This window comes from Felis catus, chromosome C2, assembly GCF_018350175.1.
Source record: "Felis catus isolate Fca126 chromosome C2, F.catus_Fca126_mat1.0, whole genome shotgun sequence".
NCBI classification, from domain to species: Eukaryota; Metazoa; Chordata; class Mammalia; order Carnivora; family Felidae; genus Felis; species Felis catus.
The window spans coordinates 47606089-47633307 of record NC_058376.1 but is presented as its reverse complement, the minus strand read 5'-3'; the positions used below and the strand labels follow the sequence as shown (position 1 = coordinate 47633307).

Genomic DNA, 27219 nt, shown 5'->3' with positions numbered 1-27219 from the left:
TTTCTCATGTACTGAATGACCATTTGGCAAGCATGCAAGACAATGGTGTTAAATGATAGAACAGAATTAATATTAAAAGTTCAGATTGCTCCGTTAAATTTTTGGCTGGAGTTGTCAATCCATGGCCTATATTAGTGGCTTGATTCGATTACCAGCAATACAGAGATCTTCAATTTAAAAGAAATGGAACAAAAATATTGCATTTTTTTTCTGTAGTTACTACAGACCTAGATAAATTATTCTAACTTTAATTATAATTTCAGATATATTCTTTCTGACAGTTCTAATGACATTATTTAATTAAGCCATTTTTGATTTTTCATGTTTCCGAAAAAGAGATATGCAGGCCCATAAAACATAGTGGCTGGGTCACCAATTTGCTTTTGACCTCAGGACAAGTCCTTTAACTTCTCTGAGGTCCAATTATCTCATCTATTTAAAAAGGGGGAACAAGGGATGGCAATAAATAGAGTAGATATTTTGTAAGGTCTTTTATACTCTAAAATGTGATTTAATGAAATGATCACTCTTCAAAATAAAACTCAAAGCACATTTCTTAATTTGTTCATCATTTTTCCCAGTGAAGACATCTTTAATTATAATATAGGGAATTGAAGCATTTAGTCTGTAACACCACCACCGACTGCTCTATGAGACAGTTTTATGCTGTCCTTCTGGGGTTTGGAAGAAGTTATTTGACTGAGGGAGGGGATTTTACAACTGAAAGCCATCTTCACATCAAGCAATAATTAACTGTAAATAAAGGACAAAGCAGAATTGGGGACAGTAGGGAGATTACAGGATGTCTCTTTCATAAATCTAATCTTAGAATGAACCATTTACTCTAACTTTACTTCCTAAACACTTTATTTCCTCAGGCCTTCTAGACCCATTTCAGTGAGTTTATATGATTAAAAGTTTATCCTGTTTTTCTATAATTGAGTTTCCAATGATAAAAGAAAACACATAAAGTAACTTACCCAGCTGTTTTTTACCCTTAGCCAACTATTCCAATGACATCCTAAACTATACCAATGACTTCCAACTAATAAAACCTGTTCAACTGTACTTTGAACCCAGAGATCTTTCTCTACAAATATTTAGCCTGAAATCAAAGTCCACAACTATATTCTGTTGACTATTTTCTTTAAAAATGCACTACTTAAAAAAGATATGGGGTAAAACTTTTTGACAAGGTCTCTTTAAAGAGGGACTGGACAAAGCACTGAGAACAATCTGTACTGGCAAGGGACAAAAAAGATGACCTAATAGGTCTTTTCTGTCTCTAATTTCTGTGATTCGAGGATTTTTTTACTCTTGCAGTAATACTTGTGAGTTCAACAGTTTCTCAAAACTATTATTAGTTACCAAGGAAACACAAACTGTTTGCAGAAATAAATAAGCAAATGAACTGGACCTAAATAGCAGACTTTTCCAGCTTCCCATTTAATAATCTTATGGTGGCGTCATCTTATCAATTCTTCTTTCTCCTCAAGTCATCCTGCTCACCTATCGGCACGCTCACTGGAGTCCCAAAACCAACTCATAGTATCCCACGTAAACCAAGAACAGGAGGTCCCTGGATCAAGAGGAGATTATCTCTTAAATGTAGACTGTGTTGTTTCACTTGTTGAAGAACAAAAACTATAGCACTGTCAGTGGGACAGCAGGCAGTGGTTGGTTTTACGAGTATCATTTCTAGAGAAAATATGCAAATATATGCTTTTAAATGACCCACTATCTACAGAAAAGCAATGAACATGATTAAAATATATAAATAATGATAAAAAGACACAATACACACATATGGCCCACAGTGTAAAAACAAAGATGTTTTACAAATGTTTATAAAAAGACTAAAAGGAAACATAGAGTGGTTGACTCTTGAACAATGTGGGGATCAAGGGCACCAAGCCCTGTGCAGTCAAAAATCTGTGTACAAATTTGCCTCCCCCCAAAAAAAACTACTAATAATTTACTGTTGAACAGAGGCCTTACTAATAATATAATTAACACATATTTTGTATATGTATTATATACTGTATTCTTACAATAAAGTATGCTAGAGAAAAAATATTAAGAAAATCAATAGAATAATATGTTTATAGGACTACATTGTAAAAAGTCTGCATATAAGTAGACCTATGCAGTTCAAACCTGTGTTTAAGGGTCAACTGTACATCAAATTGTTAATAGTTGGCAGTATTCATGTGGTATGACTAGATATAAAATGTCTTTTCTAGTTTTCTGCATTTTCCAAATTATCATGGGCACTGAACTGTTTTAAAATTAATTTTTAAAGCCACAGAAAATCATGTTACTAACAGGCTTCCCATTCCCTAACATTACTACTGTATTACCACTGACATTGTTACTATAATCAGCCTGAGTTTGCTTTCAAGGGTATAAATCCCTGTTATAAAATCAAAGTCAGCTAAAGTATGAACAGGAATAGTTGAAGAGCCTCTGGAAACTTCAAGGACTATGGAGGACAGGAGATCTGGGTTGCAGATAAGAATGAGAGGGTCTCTCTGTAAATCCAGGTTCACTGTAGCCCATTAACTATTTGTGAAGGGCCATAGGCACACAGTGCAAGTGCTTGCTGCCTGGGGATGTGGTATATTTTTTGTGGGAACTTATGTGTACATAACTAGTCAAAAGACACCTGGGGAATAGGAAGAAGAGGGAAAGGAACAGGTCAATTAGAAAACTAATTGTTCAGGGTGGTTGGTTGGCTCAGTGGATAGAATGTGCAACTCTGATCTCAGGGTTGTGATTTTAAGCCCCACGATGGGCATGGAGCATACTGAAAAAATAAAATGCTATTTAAAAAAAAAAAGAAGGGGCGCCTGGGTGGCGCAGTCGGTTAAGCGTCCAACTTCAGCCAGGTCACGATCTCGTGGTCCGTGAGTTCGAGCCCTGCGTCAGGCTCTGGGCTGATGGCTCAGAGCCTGGAGTCTGTTTCCGATTCTGTGTCTCCCTCTCTCTCTGCCCCTCCCCCGTTCATGCTCTGTCTCTCTCTGTCCCAAAAATAAATAAAAACGTTGAAAAAAAATTAAAAAAAAAAAAAGAAGAAGAAGAAGAAAGAAAACTGATTGCTCTTGGCATGGAGAGAAGGTGCTTTTGCCCTCAAACTTCCCTTTTGGCTTTACATTCTACAGCTGCCCACTTGTGGTGCTCAATCCATTCCTCTGAGGTTGTACAGCAGCAGAGGAGAGATCAGCACCAGATACATGGCAGGCTAGCCCAATGCTCAGAGACAAAGCTGCTTTGCAAGAAGCCTGCCAGTGAGGTGTCAGAATGTTCCCTGAGACAGAAATACTTTAGTGCAAAAGGGTCACACTCTGGCCAATCCAACTGCAGCCTAATGCAATGTAAAACCACAGAACTCTGCCTCCATCTCATGCCATCCTGGATCTGTCTCCACTATAGTCAGCTTCTCATACAGAACAATGCCTGTGATAAGAATTGTTGTTTTTCTTTGTATGTTACAATGTTTCCATGTATACTATTTTATAGAGGAGGCAAAAGAGCAAACATATCACATTCAAAGTTAATGTTACCATCCCACAGATTCCAACAGTGCAGTGACCCCTTAACTGATGAAAGAAGCAGTAATGAAAATTGTGGGCAGCTGTAAGAAAGGTGCATTATGAATACTGCTTCTCTTGCACTTATTTGGATGACTAGAAGACTTCACCAGTCACAAGTAGAAACAAAGGCAGGGAGACAAGACATGAAAGAAAGTAAGAGTAGTGATTTCACAAAGAGAAACTGGATTTGACATGCTTAGTAACACATTAATGGTATTTTTAAACATTTGTGGACATTGCTAATAACATCGGTTGCTGTGGTCACTGTATTAAACTCCTGGCATTAGCTTGAACCAGGGGAAATTGCTGATACTGAACTGTTTTTGACTATCTAACAAGGTGATTCATACAGTTCAAATGAATTGATACATCCTAGTTTCCACCCTTGCTGCCTACAAACCCCTCTTCCTCATTAGAAAGCAATTAGATTGGTAGAAAAATTCCTTTCTACCCTTTCCAAATCACAACTTAAAGCTACTGCTGATTTAGATCATAAATTTAAATTACTTATTATAGAAATGACTTTAATTTGTAGCTATACTTATTTGTATATTCTGCCTTATAAAATGAGAAGGGTCACACAGCAACTGGGCAGGAAACTTTTCAGTAAAAAAAAAGTAAAAGTTTTCTTAGCCAAGACTGAGGCATCGTGCTCACAACACTATTCTTTTGATAATGAATACACGTCAGAAGCCAAGAAAACAAAAACTACATCTCAAAGAGAATGTTCATAGGAAAGGAGAGGGAAATAAAAGTCTACTTGTCGATTCATGTGGCCAGTGGAGCACATTACTAATGGCTGGCTGGAGTTAGCAATACAAGACCCAGGGTTCTCGAATCAGTTTGATAAAGATACCCTCCTACTCAAGACCCTGGACTTTCATCTGTAGCAAAAATGTCATAATATTCTGATTTTATTAGAACAAGACTTGTCAACATCCTCGAAAATGTTGTCTTAATAAATATGCAAATCCATGATGTTTCCAATGTGAATGACTTCCCTAGGGTTATTCAGTGCATAATTAGGGTGGTTCTGGTGGGGGGGGGGGGGCTGCAAAGGTCAGTTTTGGTTTTCCTAGTTTAACATTCAGTCTGGAAACATAGAAACTTCTCAGTTAAATCTGAACACTTCTTTACCAACACTTCTGAGAGATTCTGAGCAAACCATTAAGAGGAGACTAAGGCTGTATATATAAACACTGGTTCAAATCTCTGCATTTGTTACTTTAATAGCCGTCTGACTTTGGTCAAGCCATTTTACTCTTCCAAATGTGTTTCTTCATCTGAAAAGTATGAATAATACCACCTTACGATGTGTTATGCAAATTAAATGATGGAGTGCATGTAGAACACTAAGCCTGGTGACTAGCATGAACTAAAAGCTCAACAAATGTTATTATTGGTTCCTGAAGAGAATGGGTCTATACCATGATCTCAGCCGGAATGCTGAGTCATAGCTGGGTCAGAGATCACTGCTTCAGAAAGTAACAGGGCACCAGGCAAGGCACACAAAGAGGAGAAGTGCTGATCCTCTCTTCTCTGGCTTCATAACCAGAGGCAAGTCTTATATCCACTTAACTTCTCTGTTCTTCAGCTACTGCAGCTAAAGAAAAGGAGGAAATAATGCTGACAGATTTTATAGGGGAAGTGGGAAGTCAAAAATATGAAAAAAAATGCAAAACATGAGTATAAAAAATGTGGGAAAGAAATAAAAGATGGTGTCCAATGTTAGGAAACCTCTGTACCTATGAGGGGAAAGGGGGCAAAATCAGTTACAAAAATGCTGGCTTTGGGTAAAGATCTTTTATGTTAGTAGTCTGCAACTGAGATTCAGGTGTTTATGCGACTTTCACAGCAGTCATTTTATCTCATTTGAAATAAATCAAATCTAGCATAAAAGTCTCAAAAACATGGTTAATAAGTACAAGGCAAGCACAGGAGACTAAAAAGATTCAAATACACTTCACAACTATAAGGTCGAGTAACAAAACTCACAAACCAATATCTAAAATGTTAATATGAAAATACAAATCAAATATTGAATTTTAAGCTCAGCTGAAGGGCATGGTCATTAGCTTCTCAAAACAGTGTATATAAAAAGCAGGAGTAGTTTAACAGGCTTCTCTGTAGGCAGAGTGATCTAGAAGAACTATTAAAGTGAGCCCACAGTTTAAGAAAGATGACACACATTCTGTGCCCTGTATCTTTTTTCACCGTTTTCACTAACTATACATTCTATGCAACCAGGCATTCTCTACTCCAAACTAAGGAAAAGATACAAGCTATTTTCATTACTCCTGTTTGACAAACAATTCTATAGACCTATGTATGTCATAACAGGAAACAATCCTATTTTAGTGTTTATTTAAAAAGAGTTAAATAGACTCAAAATTTTACTCAATTCATTTGAAGCTTGCAAATAAGACAGCCACATCCCTAATTTACTTAGCAGATTCATATAATTGGCTAGGGCTTTCAGAGATTACTTCTCTTATTGATGTGCAAAATAATTGGGAACATAATTCTCATTTCCCAGAAAAAGAATTTATAAAAGTAAAATCTGCCCCACACTAGGTAACATGCTTAATTCGGTCATATTTGGTCAGTTTCTTTTTTCTTCTCTTGTCTTTATTTTGTTTGCTGGTGGCAGGGAACAAATGGCTGAAAACTTGTTCTAAAGTTCTATTTTTATACTTTGTCTTGAAAGTACAGCACATTTATCTTTACTTTTAATAAATATTTTTCTCTGCCAAATAAACTGATTAGTTTTAACTACTTTCGTTAAACACAGGCATGCAGAAATGAGGAACTAGGAGGTTCTTTCAGGAAAAACACTGAAAAAAAAAGATTTCATCTGGCCTTCCCATCATCACTTCAAGAATTGTTTGGTAGTTACATCATCAGGAAATAAAATACTATCCTCCGAGGACCCCTACTCTTTACAAAAAGGAAGGAGAAGGTTTGAAGTCTAAATCACCTCGAGATGTCTCAAAAAAAACACAAAAACCCAACAAAACTTCTGGCTCCCTCTCCTACCTCCCCCCAGCAACCAAAAAACAAATGTAACAAAAATGTATTTACAAAAGTTTAAATAAGAATAACAGGATGTGCATTTAAGAATCTGAGGCAATAACAGAAGCTTTAGAGCCCCGGAGGGAGCAAAGTTACTAGCGGATCGACCATGACCCCCAATGACTTGGTTAGCCAGGCAGGAGGGCGCCGGCGTCCCGGGCCCGCCGCCCACTCCCCTCCTCGGGGAGCCGGGGACCGACCGTCCGTTCACACGGTCGGAGCGTCAGCGGAGCTGAGGCGCATTGCTGCCGCGCCGCCGCCGCCGCCGCTGCGGATCTGGTTGTCACCGGCGCCCCCGCCGCCCGCGCCGCACATGCGAAGCGCCTTATAAGGCAGCGCAGTGACGTAACGCCCTTAGGCCGGGCGCGCTCGGCGCCCCGCTCGCATTGTTCGGGCGACTCCCGGAGCGCGCACAGCCCGCTCGCAGCGCCGCCAGACAGCGGCCCCCTCCCGGCCCCCCGCCCGGCCCCGGCGCAGGCAGCTCAGGTAAGCCCGGGAGAGCCGCTCCGCTCCAGCAAGGGGCACTGCTGTCAGACAGCCAGGCTGACTGTAGGTGGCTTTTAAAGTCACCAGCATCACGAACTGCAGACAGGTTTCGAAAAGCGCGTCCAATGAACTCTGGGTTCGAAACCTTTTAAAACTCACACAAAACTTAGAAAGTTTACTCACACCGAGAAAACGGATTTCAGATTTGATTTTAAATGAGGAGAGCTGGGGAATGACTATATATTACATTCTCCAAGCGAGCCGCACACCGAATCCTGCCTGTATGGAGAAATCTTTGGGAATGGGGGCGGGGGCGGGAGGGGGGAGGGAGTACACTGGAATACCACAACTCTATCTCCTGATCTTCTCTCTCCTCGGACTTAAATTCCCTTATGCCTGACAAGGGCAGAGTGCGAAACACTGCCACATGGTAGTGGATTTATTAGTGCCGTTTCTCACCCCCTCCCCTTTGTGAATCTTCATACAAAACACCAGAAAATCCCTGTTAGAAATATAGCTTGTAATTAGGAGGACTCTAACTTAGAAAGTTGAGCTTTTTAAGCTTCAAAAAAATCTTACGAGCAAAAAAGCATATGGCAGTCTGTGTCAGACGTAACTCATGATTTTGAGTTCCAACTTTTTACTTCAACTCCAGTAAATGGATAAATGACAAACTGAAAAAGATAACGCTAGCTTCTCTAGAGTAATATTTTTGGACACAGTTTGTTGTGTTATGTAGAAACAGTAATTTAAAAGGTAAAGCCTATAGAAGAATTTTGTTAATCAGTGGCATTTTGAACTTACATCTGAACCCTGAATAGGTTATTGCTATAAATGAACTTTTACCATCTGATAATTGAACACCTGGATGAAAATCTACATGTTTTCACATTTCAGAATAAAAATTAGCAGAAGAATTAAAAATAAAATACACTATGTCACATTTAAAACACTGGAATAGGAAATTAAAAAATCATGTATCACTCAAACTGTATTTGGTCTGAACATACATTTTAAAATAAAACTTAAGAAATGTCTGACAATTACTTTTCTTTTGAAATAGCATCTATATTTTATTTATCATTTGAAACAGCATTTGTTTAATATGCCCCAGATTGGGGATTTATCTTTGTTTCTAGTAATTCCTGCGGTTGAGTATTTTAAAGCATGTAATATTGGTGCCTACTACTTTTGCTTCATAGTTCTGTTTAGTTTGCTAATTTTGTTTGCAGCAATGCAAGATTTTGGTTTTAGTATTCTAAAAGAAAAATTATATGTTATTTGGTTTGAAGATAGGCTATATGAACTGCAGGTTAGTACTGAAAAGTAGGATTTCTCCAAAACTATTATTTTAAATCTAGGGAAGCCTCCCATAAGAAAGAGGGGCCAACACCCAGGTCATTGTGGAGAAGTACAAAATATGCACAGAAAAGTTGTTTGTTTCATATAGGCTGTAATTGGAAACGGAAAAATTCTTCCTTTGGTAAAAAGGTATTCCACTCTTTTGAATCTGATAGAGGAGGAGGGAAACAGCAACCATCAATTATTGTTTCAGCTATACCCAAAGTGCCATCTGTACCATAAACTATAGCTCATCTGTTGAAAATCATAACCTCTATTAAATCTCTAACAGCTGTGTTTCCCAGGGTCTGCATTTTATTTTATTATTATTATTTTTTTTTTTTTTTACAAAAGGCAAGCACCACTTTTTACTCTGTAAATGACACACTCCAATATTCCACACTTTTTTTCCATTTACTAACTATAAAGCATGGTTCAAAAACAAATCATCCATTGAGACCCCTTTTAAAACTGAAAGTTAAACAAGATTTGTTGTGGATACATTATCACACAGTGGACTCTCTGAATGAGCATTTATTAGTCTTAGGGACAATCTATATGATGGAAAAATGTTTTAGACAGATGGAATATAAATTTTTACATTTCCAAATAAAGCACATACAAATTTTATGCTTAATAAATTCATTTGCCTTTTATGGCAATTGACCTTAAATGTGAAGCACTTGTATTTTTGTTATATTTTCCTAATGCTGTGAGGGAATCTATAGAAAGAGGCAATATGAAAACACAAACCAAGCTTTGAACTTTATTTTCAAGTCTACTTGCAATTCCCATAAATTTGCCTTCTCAAAAGGCTGTGAACTTTGTTTTAGGTTTCTCTGTCTCGCCTTCCTCCCCCCCAAAATGACTTTGGTAATAAATGGATTTTGAGGTAAAAAGTGAAAATGGAGCACCAAGAATAAAATTCCATTTTCTTCTTACGTCATGTTCTGTCCATATCTAATGCTTCAGAGCAAAGTGAATGCTTTTACAAGGTGAACAGAGAAAAAAATACAGCCCCCTATTTGAGAGGAAAAGGAAGGCGGGAGCAGGAAGAGGACTGTTTACAAAAGACTGGATATTGTGGCATAGTATGTGATGGAAACCAATACTGGTCTCAACCTGCTTCATGTGCTGAAATCTGTTGTTCACACAGCCAGTCATTATCTCTGAAAAATTTAACACATCCTACCTTATCCTCTTGGGCGTATCATTAATTTTAACTTTTTCTTAAAGTTTATTTAATTTGTTTTTGACTATGGAGGTAGCTTCAATTTAATCTGATTGTTTAGTTTCTGTAAATTATGTTTTAAATAAGGATTTAAAGATGAAGGGACACTGCATATGCAGCCAGCATCACACACTTTCAAAGAAATTCTTCTGTGGCTGCTTCTGCCACCACTACAGTATTTATGGGCCCTCCAACCCCATCACTTATGTTTAATATGTGCTGGGTCAGTTTCTACTTTGAATGTTAGATGCACTAATTCCTAGCAGATCATCACCAACACTGTTGTAAGCCCTCCTGCATCCTTCTTTTTCTTAAAAAGCAGAGTTAAAACTATCTCTCCCCTGGCTTTCTTCTATTCTGACATTACCTCTGACTGGAAAAGCTGAGAAAAACAAAAGTGGGAAGGCTCTCCAAGGAAAGTCCCTTGGTTCTTTTTCAGATATGGAGAAGCATTCCCTTTTCATGCTTTTTCTCTCAGAAGCTTGAGCACATTAAGATACGACAGCAGCAATTTTAATTCTGAGCCCAAGAACAGAATAACACATTAGCAGTGTTCTTTCTCCATTTAGACCATCCTCACATTCCTATTCCCTATTGGTTCCAAAATAAGATTAACTCTTAAAGACACTATTATTTTTTAATGACAAGCTTGAGGAATTGTGTGGGGGGGTGCGGGGGGTGGGGGGGGTGGGCGGGGTATGTGGATAAAAAGGTATGTAGAGCCATAGGTATGTAAGTGTACCATTAAGGCAGGTAAAGGTGTAGCCAGACATACACTCACCTTCTTGTTTTTGTCTGTAACTACTGATTCTAGCCTAAAGGACAGTTTTATCAGTAAAAGAGATCACATCTTACATCAGAATAGCAAACACACAACTCCATAGATGGGAATTTGAGAAGAAACTTGATCATAAGATTTTTCATATGAACAATGGGATGCCCTAGGGCCCAGAGAAGCGCGCACGCTCTCTCTCTGGCAAGGAATATCCACAGAGCTTTATAGCTAGAAGAGGCCTTGGAGGCCATCTGATCCAAATGCCTCACCTTACAGAAGAAACTGATGTTCACAGCATGACTTGGCTCAGAGACACAAAATTACTCAGAGGCAGAGCCAGGGCCCCCTGCATTCTTGGGCTATAGCTTTTGGTTTCCCCTTAAATTAGTGCTAGGAAGAGATGAAGGCAGAAGCCCCAGAAGAAGCCCTGGCACTAGAGGTGTTAATTTGGATACAAAATCCATTAAAAAAGAAAGCAGAAAGGTTCAAAGTTCTTGTTAATGAGTATAAGTATTAAGAAGGCAAGGCAAAGGAGGGAGGTAAAAACCAATAGAGTTAAACCAGGCTACTACAATGGAGGGGGGTGATAAAAGAAAGACAAAGGAAACAAATAATAACTGTACTTAAAGGTCCTCTGGGTGGCAAAGCTCACTCTGCTTAAAAGTTGAGTGGTTCCCTAGGAAGAATGTATATATGCTCTATGTCAAAGACATTTAGGTCCGAACCACTAATTCGACAACTGACCTCTTCTCAGCATCTTCCAACTAAGCATTCTACACTCTCCAGACCTCCCTAGCTAGCAGGGTCCCATTCAAAACTCACAATGACCCAATATCTTTAAAACAACTGAGAACTTCCCTGAAAACTGCAGAGGAAGTAACTAATGAAGGCTGTGAGCTCCTGGTGATACTTACCCTGCTTTACTTTCCTTCACACAGTGCACTGCTACATGACACTAAATTACACATTAACTGCTTATTTGTTTATTGTCTTTCTCCTGGACTGTAAACTCCCTGAGGGTCAATTTTGCAACCAACTTTATTCCTAGTGCCTGGCAAAGTACCTCGCTATAGTTCGTAAGCATGTCCCTGGGACAAGAAGGTGCTGAATAAATGTACCAACAAATAAATTACAACCTAGAAGCTCCTTACTTGGTAAGAAAACCATGGGCTAGGAAAGGCCCCTTCTTTGAGATTCTGTTCAGGGGCCCAAAACAAATCTCTGCCACTATCTGAAGTAACCACATTGAACTGACTACAAGCACAAAAACCAGAAAACAAATCAGGCTCAGATGAAATCAATGCAGTAAAATGTACTTCGTACTATACAGTATGGGGCACGGAATGGGTGGGAAACAAAATATGGATGAGCAGAATGTAGTGGTTTTTGTCTTTAAGGAAGTGTAGGTACCTTTGTTTTTCCTAATCTCTGTGCCTCATATGAAGACCTAGAAGATGCAGTCATTGGACCCAAACAGTTTGTCCTTGCCATTAAGAGAAACCAGCAGATTGTCTTTTCCCAAGCATACACTTTGACTCTCAAGTTTCTATGGGTCATTCAGTGCATCTGCCAGGTTTTACAGAAAAGGAGTGAATTTTCTATAGTTTCAGTTAGGTAATTCCAATGTCAATCATTGAAGCCAGCCTAGGGCTTGTAACTCAGCAGCAAACATTTACTTAATATCTTCCAGGCACTGTGCTAAGCACCAGGCAGGCCAGCAACTAAGTTCTCTACACACTACACCATGTCTTTAACCCAGCTACACCTACTAAAACTGATTGGCACCATATTGGTGACAATGACTAAGATCACCAGCAGCTCTTGCACAATGGCCCTGTCTCTGCTCTTTTTTTAATGGACTGATAAAGCAATATAGGTAAAACAGGTCAGTGTACATAAAAATTAAGTGAAGGTAAACAGTGTGGGGCTGTTTAACAAAAAAACCCAACTAACCAGAATATAGTTATAATCTCCAAGCTTCCTTGCTTACTTACTAATGACACTAAGTTGGCATGGACAAATAGTGTTTATCTCAACAGTACAACTAATTAGTAGGAATAAAGGTTCATAAATCCAAGTTCCATTCTTCTTGTCTCTACCATCTATTCCCTGGGTAGTAAGCCTCCTAAAGCCTTGGCTTCCACATACCTGACAAAAAAAAAAAAAAAAAAAAAAAAGAAACACTGTCATCCACCATAAGCATCTTTCAATACTGGGGAAGGACAGAATAATGAGCAGTAACCCTTGAGGGCAGGTACACCGATCAAGCAGAACTGAAGACTATATAAATAAATAATAAATAAATAAATAAATAAATAAATAAATAAATAAAAGCTACTGATCATATCATTACAGAAAAATTAGCTTAAGAAAATGAAATGGATGTGAGGAAAAAGTCTACTCTTAAGCACAGAGAAAAGATTAACAACTATAGTACTGGAGCCTGTGAGAGCTCCAGATCACTGTACCAAGTACAGCCTCAAAGATGAGGTCAGCCCTTCAAGATGGGCGGCGCAGACAGAAGCAAATCTGCCAGATTTACTGTATCTCATGGCCCACCAGGGTTGGAACAAAAGTTTAAAGGTGAACTAAGTTCTTCTCCCTCTTTTTAAAATTCTTTTTTAAGTGAACCAAAACAGAAAACAAATCTCTGAGCAGAAATCATAAAAGGAATGCGAAACATTCATCACATTTGGGTTGACAAGACTTAAGTGACTGCTGCTGTTACATTTGAAGAAAAGGAAGGAGCTGCTTAGCCTAGAAGCTTGAGAAGAGCAGGAGAAAGTTCCTTCTTGCTAAAGACAAAGGGCCACGCAGTGAGATGCTAAGCAAGTCCCTTAGCCTTAGTTTGTTAGTCTGTCAATTTGAAATGGCAGAGGAGGTAAATCACTCTGGAGTCTTGTGAAAAGTAATCCTTTGCTGCTAAAGGAAAGATTATCTATTCTTTAAAAATAATATTGATTCACTTATTATCAAGATAGTTAGACTCTGATATTATTACAAGAAACACATTATGTTTGAAGTTGCATATTATCCTTCAGGTTTTCATACAACTGGATACATGGGGCAGGCAGATCTTTCAGATAAAGGTGAGAACAATTTTGTTAAGTGATTTGGCATTCCACTCATCTCCACTAAAATTATGCCTTGCAAGATTCTTCTTAAAATTCCATAAAATTCACTGGGCTGGTAAAGATGCAAAGAATCAGAGGCAAGGTTAAGATTCTATGGCGGAACTTCCCTCATCTGGACTTTATTTAAATTTGTCTTCAGGTGCATTCCTCATTTCACTAAAGGTTTGTCCCTCCTCAGAAATGACAGAAACAAGAGGAACAAAACTTTACTTCTTCTTCTGCTTTAATAATAAGAGCAAATCCTGAGATCTTTAGGTATTATTCAGCCCAGGAGGGAGTTATGCTCCCCTAAGAAATGGCTCTTCTCACGTCTCAGTCAGTCAAGCACAACTAAGTTCAAACCCATGTGGGGGATACAGAGGTATCGAATTCTTCATGGAACTTCGAGTTTGTTCAAGAGCAAAACTATTATACACAAAGTTAGAAAGTGGTATAAAACAACATTATAAAGTATTTATGTCACAAAACTGTAAGGGCTGTGTGGACTCACAAAGGGAGACCCAGCCAGACAAGGTAGGGAACAAACATTCATAGAAAAGATGGGAACTGAAGTATAAATGGAAGCTATTGAATGGAGTGTTAAAAAAATGATGGCAGATGCATCCCTTGGAAGTTTACTATGAAAAGAGAATCTGAGGTTAAAAGAGAAGGCTTGAAACAGCATCTGAACACCCAAACTATGATTTTTAAACCCATTATTTGGACTTCTGTAGAATAGATTTCAATCCTTAAAGTGAAGATTAAATGTCACAAAAACAGTTGGCACAGTGCTGGACCCATAGCAGGCACTCAGTAATTATTCTTCTTAGTTATGTTAAGGGCTATATATAGGGTTCCACCAGGCTGAGGCACAAGGGGTTGCCTCAGCACCAAAGAGGAGGTGCTTGCTTTGTAAGGATGCAGTCTGGAAGAGCTCATGTTCTTAACACCCAGCCCTAAAGTGAAGTAAAGGATTAAGCCTTCTGGAGAAAATCCATGTGTCTAGTGCCTAAATTCAGCTACTCTGAAAAGTGATGTTATCTTTTATCCTGAGTTCCCTGCTAGAAGGGAATCCCTCTTATGAGAACATGGGCTTTCCAATGGGTTTTTTAGTCACCTGAAATAAGAAACAAGTTACTGAGTAGTTAAAGGACCAAAGAGCAAAAGGCTTAAAAGCTGGCCTGGAATCTCCCTGTTTTACCTTGAAAGTCCTACCATGCCTGGGAGGCACACAAAACAAATGGGTAAGACAAATCTTACCACATGGGCTAAAGAGCTTATATCACATCCTACCCACAGACAATAAAGAATTCTTTTCAGAAACTCACAGTCTAAACACTTCTTCCTAGGTGTTAATTTTACAGTTTCAGTGTACTTTCTATTTAGTGTAACATTTTAAGTGTCAGGCACTGAAAAGATTTCTTGAAATACAATACTTGATGTATAAAGAACCAAAAATAAAGTTGAATCCCATGAAATACCCATGTATTAAGGTCCCATGTAGTTAAGGTCCCATTAATGCCCTGTGTAGTTATGAACCACTGAGACCTTGACGAGTCACAAAATTTGTTCTGATGGAACAAAATGTACATTTTTTGACGTGTGAATTTGTACAAAATGCTATACAAAAAAGAAGGGAGGGAAGGAGTCTAAAGGTTGGTGGAATTTTTATTCTGTGGAACTGAGATTTGAGGATCATCAAAGGCTTTGTAAACCCTAGAGATGAAATCCTACAGCTTCCCCGTTTTGCAGCTGAGGCGACAGGCAGATGAGGTGCAGTCAGAGAGCTAAGTCAGTAGCACAGTGGTCCAGCATTCCCTGACCATTAGATACACGGCTGTTGTTTAGGAAATGGGGTTTTGCTTTTTTTCTTTGTTTTTAACTGTGAGTGAGTGAACTTTAAAAGTGAAGAATAGAGAGGCGCCTGGGTGGCTTCGTCAGTTAAGCATCTGACTTCGCCTCAGGTCATGATCTCATGGTTCTTGAGTTCAAGCCCCACATCGGGTTCTGTGCTGACAGCTCGGAGCCTGAAGCCTGCTTCAGATTCTGTGTCTCCCTCTCTCTTTGCCCCTCCCTAGCTCGTACTCTGTCCCTGTCTCTCTCAAAAATAAACAAACATTAAAAAAAAAAAAAAAGTGAAGAATAGCGAAGTCAGTGCTTTCTTCAAAAACACTTCTTTCAACTACTGCAAATCTGAAATAGTTTGCCCTCTCTTAAAAAATTCAAATCATGAGGTAAGATATGGTCAGAGCAGAAATGGATGGGTATTCATATAGTATATACACAAGGTGCACTATAGCCTTTTCTTTAACTCTGCCACACAGATTTATCACAGAGATAAACATAACTAAATGGATGAGCCTGAACCTTGCTCAGGGACAAAATCAGCAGCAGACCCAGAGCCAAGGGAAGTAGAGTATAATGTCACTACTTTCACCTCTAGCAGATCCATTGCTAACCACCGTAACATCTTGATTGAACTGCTCCTTACAACATAAAGTTAATATTCTCTAGAACACATTCATCTGAAAAGAACCCAACCTGGGGAAGAGAAAATAGGATCAAACTGTGTGTTCATGTATTCTGTCTTCTCAGTGCTCAGCAGAAAAGGAAAATCTAATCCAAATGCTCTGAACTGTCAGGGAAAAATTAAACAAAATTTAAAATTAAAAAAAAAAAATTTTTTTTAAACGTTTATTTATTTTTGAGACAGAGAGAGACAGAGCATGAACGGGGGAGGGTCAGAGAGAGGGAGACACAGAATCTGAAACAGGCTCCAGGCTCTGAGCTGTCAGCACAGAGCCCGACGCAGGGCTCGAACTCTCGGACTGTGAGATCACGACCTGAGCTGAAGTCGGCCACTTAACTGACTGAGCCACCCAGGCGCCCCAAAATTTTAATTTTTATAATGCACACAAGGGGACACAAATGCAGACTACAAGAAAAATGGTCACTCACATTCTAAGGGATTCTAGATTAAAACATTCCCACCTAATTAAACTTTACATAAGGCCCATACTCCAGCTCTCTAAAACATCCTGGAGGAAGACAGAAACCAGTCATCCTCAGGAACTAGGAAAAGTGGATAAGGGTAGATGGAAGATGTTCACAGTGGTTCATGATCTGATTGTTAATCAGCAGGAAGCCAAGCCAAGCAACAACCTTCATCCTGCAATTGCCCTGACCTGTGTGTGAATCCTATTCAGTGCTATTAAATGTTACTAGTTCCTTTGCCTCTTTTTTACTGATTTACTATAGCTAAAATGGAGGGGGGAGGAGGATTCTCTAGAGATCAAAATGTTTCACATTTTACATTCTGATGGCTCCTATTTAGCCTGTTTCTCGTGGCAAACTGTGTGACTTCAAGAGTCACGATAAAACATAAGCCTCTGTTGTTGTGGTTTCTAAATTTCTGAAGTTTTAATTTCCCACTAACAAGTTAGGAAACGTTTGGTTTCCCAAGCATACCACGGTAGCCACTGCCTCTGTAAAGGCAGCCAGAATACAAGGAGGTGAAAACCAGTGAACTTATCCACTCTGGCGCATGACTGCTCCCTGCTTTGGCCTTTTATGTTAAATCTGACAAACTGAAAACCAGTGAATTAACGTTAAGAAAGCCAAATAAAAGAGGAAAGGCTTTTTTTTTTCTTCTTTCTTTAAGACTTAACAGGAACTAGGGGCTTAAAAAATTTTTTTGGGGGGGGAGGGCTCAGAATTTAAGATTTGGAAGAGGATATACTCTTTGTAACTTTTTAAAGAGGAGAAAATACAAGAAAGAAAAGTGACCTACCAAAGAGTGTTAAGAGAAAGGAATTAAACTAATCCTCCAAAATACCTATTTACAATATCTGAATGAAAATAACCTGTGATCTGGGAAGAGAAAAAAGGGACTAATGGAGATTAAAAACAAAGAAAATTCTGCAGCTACCTTAGAATGCTCTTCTAAAGAATCCATGTCTGTTTACCTCAATCCATTAAGACACAAAAGAAGCATCTAAATATAAATGGATTTTGAGCAATAAGAGAAATACATATAAATATTCTTAACATGATAAAGCACATGCACCCACACTCTTAAGGGCATGTAGTATTATGCCCTTGAAGTCTGCCTGAGAAAAGGCTGCCTGTTAAAAATATTTTCCGAGAACTTTAAGTTCCTTGAAATGTTCAACGGAAATGGTATTTATGACAAACCCACCTCCTCTGGGGAACATGAGATGTTATTACTGGCAAAGTCAGTTTTTTAAACCATCCAAAAATGTTTATGAATTTATGCCAAATGACTAAACTTGCTTTATTATTACAGTTATTAAGAGAAGAGAATATCTGTTAATGTCTCATCATCAAGGCTCAAAGTAATCACAAACCTACAAAAAAATACTATGACAAAACAGAGGATTGTAAGTGGTAGTGATTTCTGTGCCTTTGACAGGCAGAATATTACAACACATTTATTCACTGGAGAGCCTGGTACATGAGATACATAAGATAGGAGGTGTGGATGTATGTCATAGTGGTGAGAAACAGGATTTGGAGTAAAAACTGTATTGGCATTCTGGTTCTGTCCATTAACCAGTAGAAACTTTGGCAAATAATCTAACTTCTCTGAGCCTCAGTTGCTTTTTTGTGAAATGAGGACACTACTTGCCTCCAATGACTGTTTCCAGGACTATCATGGTACATGGCATATAATAATTGCTTAGTAAATGTTAACTGTTATTCACAGACTATAGAGGGAAGGAACGAACTACTTATCATGTGTCTACTGCTTACAGTTACACCCTTAATCTTTAACATAGTACTTAAGTAGAATAACGTAGTTCAAAAGTAGAATAGGTGTTTGTTCAAATATTTATTGAATACCAATTAAGTACCAAGCTAAAAATACAGCATGGAATAAAACTGTCCAGTAATTGACCATTCAGTAAATAAAATACACACACACACACCCCTACCCACTCGCATTAAGTTTATGTTCTAGTAGGAAAGACAATGATCAAATAAGTAAAATACAGTATACCAGATGGTACTATGACATGAGGGGATGAGGGGCTCCCTAGGAAGGGAACCAGTACAAAAGACACAGACCCTGTTGTGGTCAGAGAAAAACAAGGAAGGTGGTATGGCTGGCAGAATGAGCAAAGGTAGAAGGAATCAGGGAGTCAAGGGGGTGGGGGCGGAGAGTATAGAAATGAACAAATGAACACTAAAAACATGGGATGGGAGAAAGAGGAAATTCTTTTGAGGTCAGTACTCTGGGCTTTCTAGCATGTACTCTGGTTAAGTGGGAAGAACACACACTTGGCAGTCAGTGAATTTTTATTCTGGTTCGGTTATTTGTGCTGTTTGGTAATTATTTAACCTGTCTATATTTTAGTTTTTTTGATTCTTACCCTCATCTATAAAATGGAAATAATACCTCATAACATTGTTATAAGGATTAAATTAGATCAAGTGGCAAAGAGTAGACCTTCAATATGCTTGTCTCTTTCTATAAGCTAAATCCTGCACTGGATCATAGCTGGGAACTGGAGTCTGTTCCAAATCCAGGGTTACTGTAACAGTGGCTTTGCATGTTATTTAATCTGCCTGGGCTTCAGTTTCTCAAGTAAGAAATTGCAGATGCTACACGCAGACATTTTAAAGACAGTTATACAATAATCATGGTGCTGTTATAAAAATTATAATCAAATAATATTACTATTACAACTTATCTTAAAATTGTCTTTTATGTAAAATTTATCTTAAAAGTTTTAAAACAGCAAAAGTATATGCTCCCTCTATATTGATTAAAAAAGTCCTACAAATTTTAATTTCTTTAGCATGAAGTTGTAAAGATTTTATTTAGCAGTATGCTGATTTTTATTCCTTTTTCCTACCCCTGCTTGGAAAGATCTCCAAGACAGTATTTAACTGCAAAAATCAAGGTGACAGATGAACAGTTACAGTAAGCTATATTTTACATAAAGAAGGGAGATAATAAGAATCTTTATTTGTATTTGCTTACTTACTCATTAAGACATTCTAGAAGTGTATATATGAAATAATATGTACAGTGGTTAATGGGTAGATGAAGGATGAGGCGGGAGAAAGACACTCACAGTTTACCTTTTAATATACTTATTTTGAAACATGTATTATATATTTAGGAATGCTAATTGCTCTAGCCACAGATGAGGGCTAAGTCAGGAGCCTGACCGGGGACACCCAGGAACCTGGTACCTGAGGGAGCCCCCGTCCATCAAAGCACATCAATGACATTTGATTGCCTTTTCTGCTTTTTCTACTTTGTAACATCTTTTGCTTTTCAAATAAAGATGTCATGAATCCCCCCCCGCAAAAAAAGGAATGCTAATCTATAATCCAAAACTGACTTGAAGAGTTAAAATTGAGCAAAATAATTACAAAATTAATTATACAGCAATATGAAAACCTCAAATGACCGGTTTATCAGACAATGTGGGTATTCTTCAACCTGTTACTTTATATTTTTTTTCTGAAGTGCTCAGTGAAAAACATTCTAAAACATCCTCAGTAGTCTTATCCATATTTTTCACTGGGGAAACCACACGTGGCAGTAAGCAGCATATACAGAAAAAGACTGTTCCCTCCAGGTCTACACCAAATCAGTCAGCCCATGCTGCCTCTGAATACCCAAGTAGACAAGTCTAAGAGCATCTGATCCCAGCAAAGAAAATACATGTTCACACTCAAGGAATGAAGAATAGGGGTAAGATGAGCAGATCACTGGAGAGGCTTTGGGAAGGTCACTATTAGCATCCATTGTGATATGCTGGCATTTCACTGAATAATGCACATTCACAACATTATTCTTTTCCAGAAAGGGAGAAGAGCTGTGGTATAGATCTATAAATCAAAGAGAAATGGAAAATAATGGCTAATCCCAAATACAGTGGAGCAGCAGATAATGAAAAAGAGCTATGAATATTAGAGACAACTAACACAAAGAGGTCTAATAGAAGTTTTCCAAAAAATTACCTATGCCCTAAAATGGTGGTTCTCCCTAAAGATGATTTTTGTCCCCAGGGTTTTTGCAATGTTGGGAGATAGTTTGGTTGTGACACCGGAACTGGGGGTTCCTGGGTTACTTCTGGCATTCACTAGGAAGAGGCCAGGGATGCTGCTAAACATCCTACAATGCACAGGACAGCCCCAAAACAAAGAATTATTCAGCACCAAACGTCAATGGTGTCAAGGCTGAGAATCTCTGGCCTAAAATGACAATCAACATGGCTAACCATGTGCATGGCCGAAAAGATGCATGAATGGCCTGAAACAGTAAACAGATTATGTAATTATATCTTTCCTTCTAGTGTTCACTCTGACTCTGTCTCATAGGTGACCCCTACTACTTTAGGCCAGCCCACTGTGGCTGAGGTGCTCCTCTGTGTTGCTTCACCTTCAGTTTCCCACTTCTAATAGTAATTGATACGTCCTGTGCCAGGTAATAAATATGTTAGGAGATCTAATGTGGATTGTTTGGCCTAATCCTTAGAACAGCCCTATTATAAGGGAGTCACCAGTATTATCCCCATTCTACAAATGAAGACAGTGAGACCCATAGAGGTTAAAACTGCTCGCTCAGTCACACTAGGTAGAAGTGGGGAAGCCATGACTCAACTCTGAAAATTGATATCCAGGATCTGAATTTCTCCCCTAGCACTACCCTACCTCCTATAGTGTTTTATTGCCTTTTTTCCATTGGTGCTGCAGTGAGTGTACTTACATCCTGTCCATTTATCCTGCCTGCCCCTTGCCACTCATATGCCTGCAGTGTTTTCTGCCATCTACTGCTGAGTCAGTACGGGATGGGCAGTAGGGAGAACATCAGCCCTTTCCCTAAGAAGCTACCTTGGGGCAAATGGATAAGATACAGAAGAACACAAATCCACAAATTACAGAGTACAAAATCAACTAGAGAAAGGAGGAGGAAGGAATGGAAAGAATGATAAACTATTAAAGTGTTGGGAACCTGGGGACAAGCCCATTACCACCACCATCACCAACTCAAAGACAGCTCCGCATGCTCTGTCCCAAGGCAAGGCGCTCTCAGGAATGAATACAGGAGCACACTCTGACAATCCAAGACATCACATGCTGGGTAGCTTTCTGAATGCTTCTCCCTAGAGATAGACAAGGCAGTAAGGGAAAGAAAGGCATCATAACTGTGATTGGCCCAAGTAGACCTTAAAAAATTAGGGAGATGTCCACCTAAAACTCCCAGTCAGCCAAGGACCTGAAGCCTCAATCTGATGAAAGACAGGCTAGGGTTTTTTTTGTTTTGTTTTGTTTTGTTTTTGGCATAGTAGCATTCAAAAAGAAAGCCTGGAAAAGAGAAAATGTTAAAATGTTCATATGAAAGATCTTTTTCAAATAATTGAAAACCTCATTCAGAGTATGTGAGAGGCTAAAAACACAAAAGAAGAGTAGGCTCTTTAGCATAGCAGTGTATTCACAGTAATTTTTTTAACTCCTCCTTTGTAGCTATAATATATTCAAAACAAGCCAAAAAAAAAAAAAAACCCATCTGAATAAATGGGGAAAAATCTATTTGAGTAGATATTTTTTAACATGAATAATTAAAATGGGGGATGGAGAGGCATAAGCTTAGTGGTAATGAACATCCATCATCCTATGGTTCTTTCTAGAAAGCTCCTTAACTGACTATAGCACTGAAGAGATAACACATAATTCAAGCTTTAAGTAATTATCCTAGATTTACATGTACTATTCTTATTGTCACTTCTGTATCAGTTCCTGTTTCCTTTCCTAGGCCTTAACTGTGCACCTTTTCCAGTTTCCACTTAGCTCTTTGATCAGTAATGGAGAGTTTCTTCTAGCCCATATTCCATGGTCTTATAATGAAAATATTCTCCTTGTAGCCTTACTCCCCAAACTCTGTGCCTGTGAGCTCTCAGAGTGGTCTTTTTCTGGTTCTAAAACCACACTTTTCAGCAGTTTTTCTTTCCAGGAGACCCTTAGTCTCAGTCAGTTTGTTTTCTTTTTTTCCATTCAGTTGTTTTTTTGTTTTGCTTTTAAGAAAGAGATTTGCCCCAACCCCTGTCCCTTTGTTCAATTTGAGGGTTTTTATAGGCTCCTGTAAGGATCCTATCTTTATGCTAAAAGTTTCCAAGCTCCTTAAAATTAATAGGTCATTGACTATTTGCGTATCTTATAATTTCACTTCCCCTAATCCCTGGGGACCCAAACAAAATTGTTCAGATAATGAAAAGTCCTAACTCAAGGTGCCCCATTTTTATAATATATTCCTTCTGACACCAACCAAAACCTCCTCTGTCACTTCATGCCCCAATTCTTGTTTCACAGTGAAGGAAAAGTAGTAACTCAGCTTGCCGGATATGGACCCATTTATGGTGTGTCTAAATGATCTCAGTGATGATGACAGGATCTTCAATAACAAGGACATAAAGCAGACACAGATGTACACTCATATTCATCTAGCAGATGCCAAAAAAAGTGTTACTGTTCTTCTAGATCTTGCTGACCAAGTCAAATGAATTGAGCATTACATTATGACTATGGTATGCTGTAGCTGTAATTTTAAAAAACCTTTGACTTGTGAGAGAAATAAAAGGAAGCAGCACACATTGAATAAAAAAGACTGGTCATAGCTATTTTTATGAGTGCTCCTAAAAATCAGACCAAACAGTGAAAAGTCCCATTGAATAAGGGAGTAGAGCAAAAAAACACTAATTATAGGCCTGATCATCAAGAACTATCTCAAACTAAGGAAACTTTCCAAAAATTGCTTGTAATTACTCTGCAAACTGCTTAGAGTTCTGTGGTTATTTAACTATGAATGTAGCTGCTATCAATGCAGTGCAACAATTAGAATTATATATTAGATAAGAATTGCTAAAAGATATGGTGGAATATAATAACCACACTATCAAAGTCTAGCCATGAGAAGAGATATGAAAATGAATAAAGCAGTGTGATGTATGTAGTTTCTTCTTAGTGATTAACATTTTAAATCAGGAAGAAAAAGTAATGTATTAACTAGCTCTGGAAGAATAAAAGCAAATGTAGAAATTGAGGCCCTTCAAAATGAAGTTTCACACTTAGAATGAGAGATATAATATTTCATGTATCTTAAGAACAAACAATTTGGTATGATCGCACTATGTACTTGTTGATGGGAAACTATTATGTTATGATCAGAGCTATGCAAGTATATAGGCTGGTTTTGACAGAAAAAGGTAAACTGACAAATAACAAGCACAGTATCTTGTACATGGTAGCTGTTCGCTGTAACTGCTTCAAAAAAATATGAAATGAATCAAATGTCAGCTGATATGCACAGCACTGTGGATGGATGCATTTTAAAAATGAGGCAGCTTTGTGGTTTCCATGACTTTATTTCAAATTATGGTTTCAAATAAAACACAGTGTCTAATGGAGACAGTTTTGTCATTTAGGATTTTTCTGAGAACTGGAAGACAGGTATTAAAGGCAGAGAATCTTCCACCTTTCTGAGATAGGGAACAAAAAACTAGTTTTATTAATGATGGAAACACTGGAGCAGTGACTAGGTCAGTGGATGAAGCTGCTTTGGATGAAGCAAAGGGCTCACTCAGTGATAGCGTGCAGAAGGTGATAGCCCAAACTACAGGCTTTTTCAGAGAAGGACATATTTGTCATTTATGCTTCAGACTGTCTATCCTTGAGAGAAGTGGTTCTCAAAGTGTAGTCCCTTTCAAGAGCTCTGCAAGTTCAAAGTTATTTTCATAGTAACACTATCTTTTTCACTCTCATTCTCTTAAAACTATACATGGAGTTTTCCAGAGGCTACATGAGGTGTTGTGATGTCACTGCTCTGACAAAGCCAGACATTGGAATTTGCAGAAACAGGAAACAATGCAAATCTTCCCAGTTAGTTTTTTGGTTTGAAAAAGTTATTTTTCATACAATGTGTTGATATACAATGGCTTATTATTTTTAATAAATACATAAACATTTAAAAATTTTTGTCTTGAGTTTCTAATATGGTAAATACTGATAGATATAAATATAATAAAAAGCTCTTTAGAATCCTCAATAATTTTTAAGAGTATAAATGAGTCATCAGACCAAAAAGTTTGAGAATCAGTGCTCTAGAATCTTCAGTGAATTGCATTGGAACTATCTGCTCATTCTTTCCCAAAAGCCTATGGATGCTTTGAGAACAGGAACGCTCCCCCTGTTCATCTCAGTATAGCCCCAGTACTAAGTAATTCTTTTGTTGTTTGCAAATTAAATGAACAAGTCTTGCCATATTCATAACAACAAAAACTTAGATTCAGGATCCATATAATAGATACAATGGAGTAGGTGTCTCCTAAAAATGACAGATGAGAAGGTAAGCTGACTCTGAAGTTCCCTACATACAGATTGATTTCTACAGCTAAGAGAAACAACACAGTGCCATTAATGGTTTGTGGAATTGGTTTTACTGCTTGATAATCACCCTACATTTATTTATATGGGCTAGGTGTCAAAAAAAGTGGAAAAAAATCTGGAAAAGTAGAAACATAATTGATGTATTAGGGTGGTCAGATTATAGATGAATATTCCTTTTCAATTTCATTTGCTGTTGATTAATGTTACTTGTGTAATGAACATATTTGTCCAATAGAGCTCTGGACTGTAAGGAAAAAAATAAAAGAATCACTCCTTTGTTTGCAGAGATGAAATAACCAAAAGAGAGTAAGGGCCTAGGATGTGGACATTTACCGCCAATCTCCCTTCTCAAACAAGCAAGCATATATAATTTAATGCAGGAATCTGAAGAAGGAAAAAGAAATATTACAACAGTCTTGATTCTTTCAAAAATCCAACAACGTACTTGGAGAACACCAATGGGAAAGCCATTTACACCTCATTTTTTAAAAATACTTAAAACTGTGTACATAGTAAACATGAGAGCATCTTCTTTTAAAGCTGAATAAAATTATTCAGGTCAGTGCTACAGTATTTTCCACAGGAAGGCATATTTGTTCATTCCTTCAAAAAACATTCATTTTGGTAAACAAATAAAAAAACATTTGACACTCTCCACATGTAAGGGTATGTAGTAGACATATTTGTAGAAGAAACAAATGAGTCAGACATGTGCCCGATTCTTAAGAAGCTTGTATTTTAGTGGGGTTGATTGTAATGCACATAAATAAGACATAATCAAAAGTGGTGAAAATTATGAATTACTATGGGTATGACTGGCATTAGAACATTTAGACAAACCATCTGTTTCATATGTGTTATATGATGAATATTACTAACTGTCTCACAAAGAGGAGATAAAATATAGTCACACATGTGTGCTGACATATGTATGTGTAAATAAAAACTAAAAAGACCCTCTGAATGTATAATTTGTAGTAAAGAACCAGCTTCATGGTTAGTACCAAAGAACGTTCAAGATGACAGATGTGATATTTTTGAAAAAACAAGGAATTAGTATTGCACATAATAGTGATAAACCACAGTAAGTTACAACAATTCTAAGCCATAATAGAAACTCTAAATAAAAAGCTGTAACAAGACACTGCTTTAAGCCAGTTTGGATTTAACTACCTCAGTTTGTGTCCATGAAACCAGCTTCCACAACCTGTTTTTACTGGACAGGATTCAGTGTATAATCCTATAATCCTGTGCTATCAGTACTTGAACATGAATATGAGTACTCTCCAAGATGGCAGTCTTCAGACTGGGGTACACATACCCCTGAGGGTACACAAAAACTTTCCAGAGTTATAAGCATGGAAAACATTAAAGGAATCAATGTCTACATCCGCAATCCACACACATATGCTTTCTAAAACCGATCTACCAGAAAAAGGGCTTGCACTGAATTCTCCAGCAATCCTTTCAAAACAGTCTTCTAATTTAACAAAATTTTACCAAATGCATATTCCTGGGCTGGAAAATTCTCTGGGATACAGAACAAAGGTACAACTATAGAAAGACACCCGGGAGAGTCCTATGAGCGCAGAGCAGCAAGAACTTCAGAACCACTGGTGGAAGCAGTGCTTGTGTCTTCATCTGGGAACAACTTGGGGCAAGCTGCTATGCCTCACCTCTTTTAGAAGTGAAATGGTTGCCAAAGAGATGGATATTTACACATTTACCTAAGTTGAAAAATGAAGTCAGACTTTTCTTGAATGTCTGATTTGGGTGACTGGTTTGCCAATGGGGACTTTTAGATTATATGGCAAATGTTAATATATATCGTTTGTGGTTATTTAAACCTTGAGTAAGAATTTTTGGATGGCAGCTTTAAAATGTGTGAAGAGGTACTTAGTTTTTAAAAATCCTTTTATTTTTTTATTTTTTTTAAGTTTATTTATTTATTTTGAGAAAGACAGAGACAGTGCGAATGGGAGAGGGAGAAAGAGAGTCCCAAGCAAGCTCTGCACTGCCAGCACAGAGCCCAATGCAAGGCTCGAACCCATGCAGCTGTGAGACCATGACCTGAGCTAAAACCAAGAGTCAGACACTTAACTGACTGAGCCACCCAGGCGCCCCTGTTTTTGTTTTTGTTTTTTTAAGTTTATTCATTTTGAGAGAATGCAGAAGCACGGGAGGGTC

At 38.0% G+C, this 27219-nt stretch overlaps 2 protein-coding genes across 9 annotated transcripts in view; one reads left to right on the top strand and one right to left on the bottom strand.

Moving 5' to 3' along the window:
* CMSS1 (cms1 ribosomal small subunit homolog) overlaps window positions 1-27219 on the bottom strand; it is a 381638-nt gene that overhangs the window by 314716 nt on the left and 39703 nt on the right. The gene's annotated exons all lie outside the window — the stretch shown is intronic.
* FILIP1L (filamin A interacting protein 1 like) overlaps window positions 1-27219 on the top strand; it is a 303314-nt gene that overhangs the window by 242405 nt on the left and 33690 nt on the right. Inside the window, exon 1 of one of the 4 annotated variants that reach the window (XM_045036809.1) lies at window positions 7007-7151. The exons of the other annotated variants lie outside the window; for them this stretch is intronic. The gene's annotated coding sequence lies outside the window, so the exon portion shown is untranslated. Of the gene's footprint in view, window positions 1-7006; window positions 7152-27219 lie in introns of those variants that run through there. 4 annotated transcript variants of the gene reach the window in all.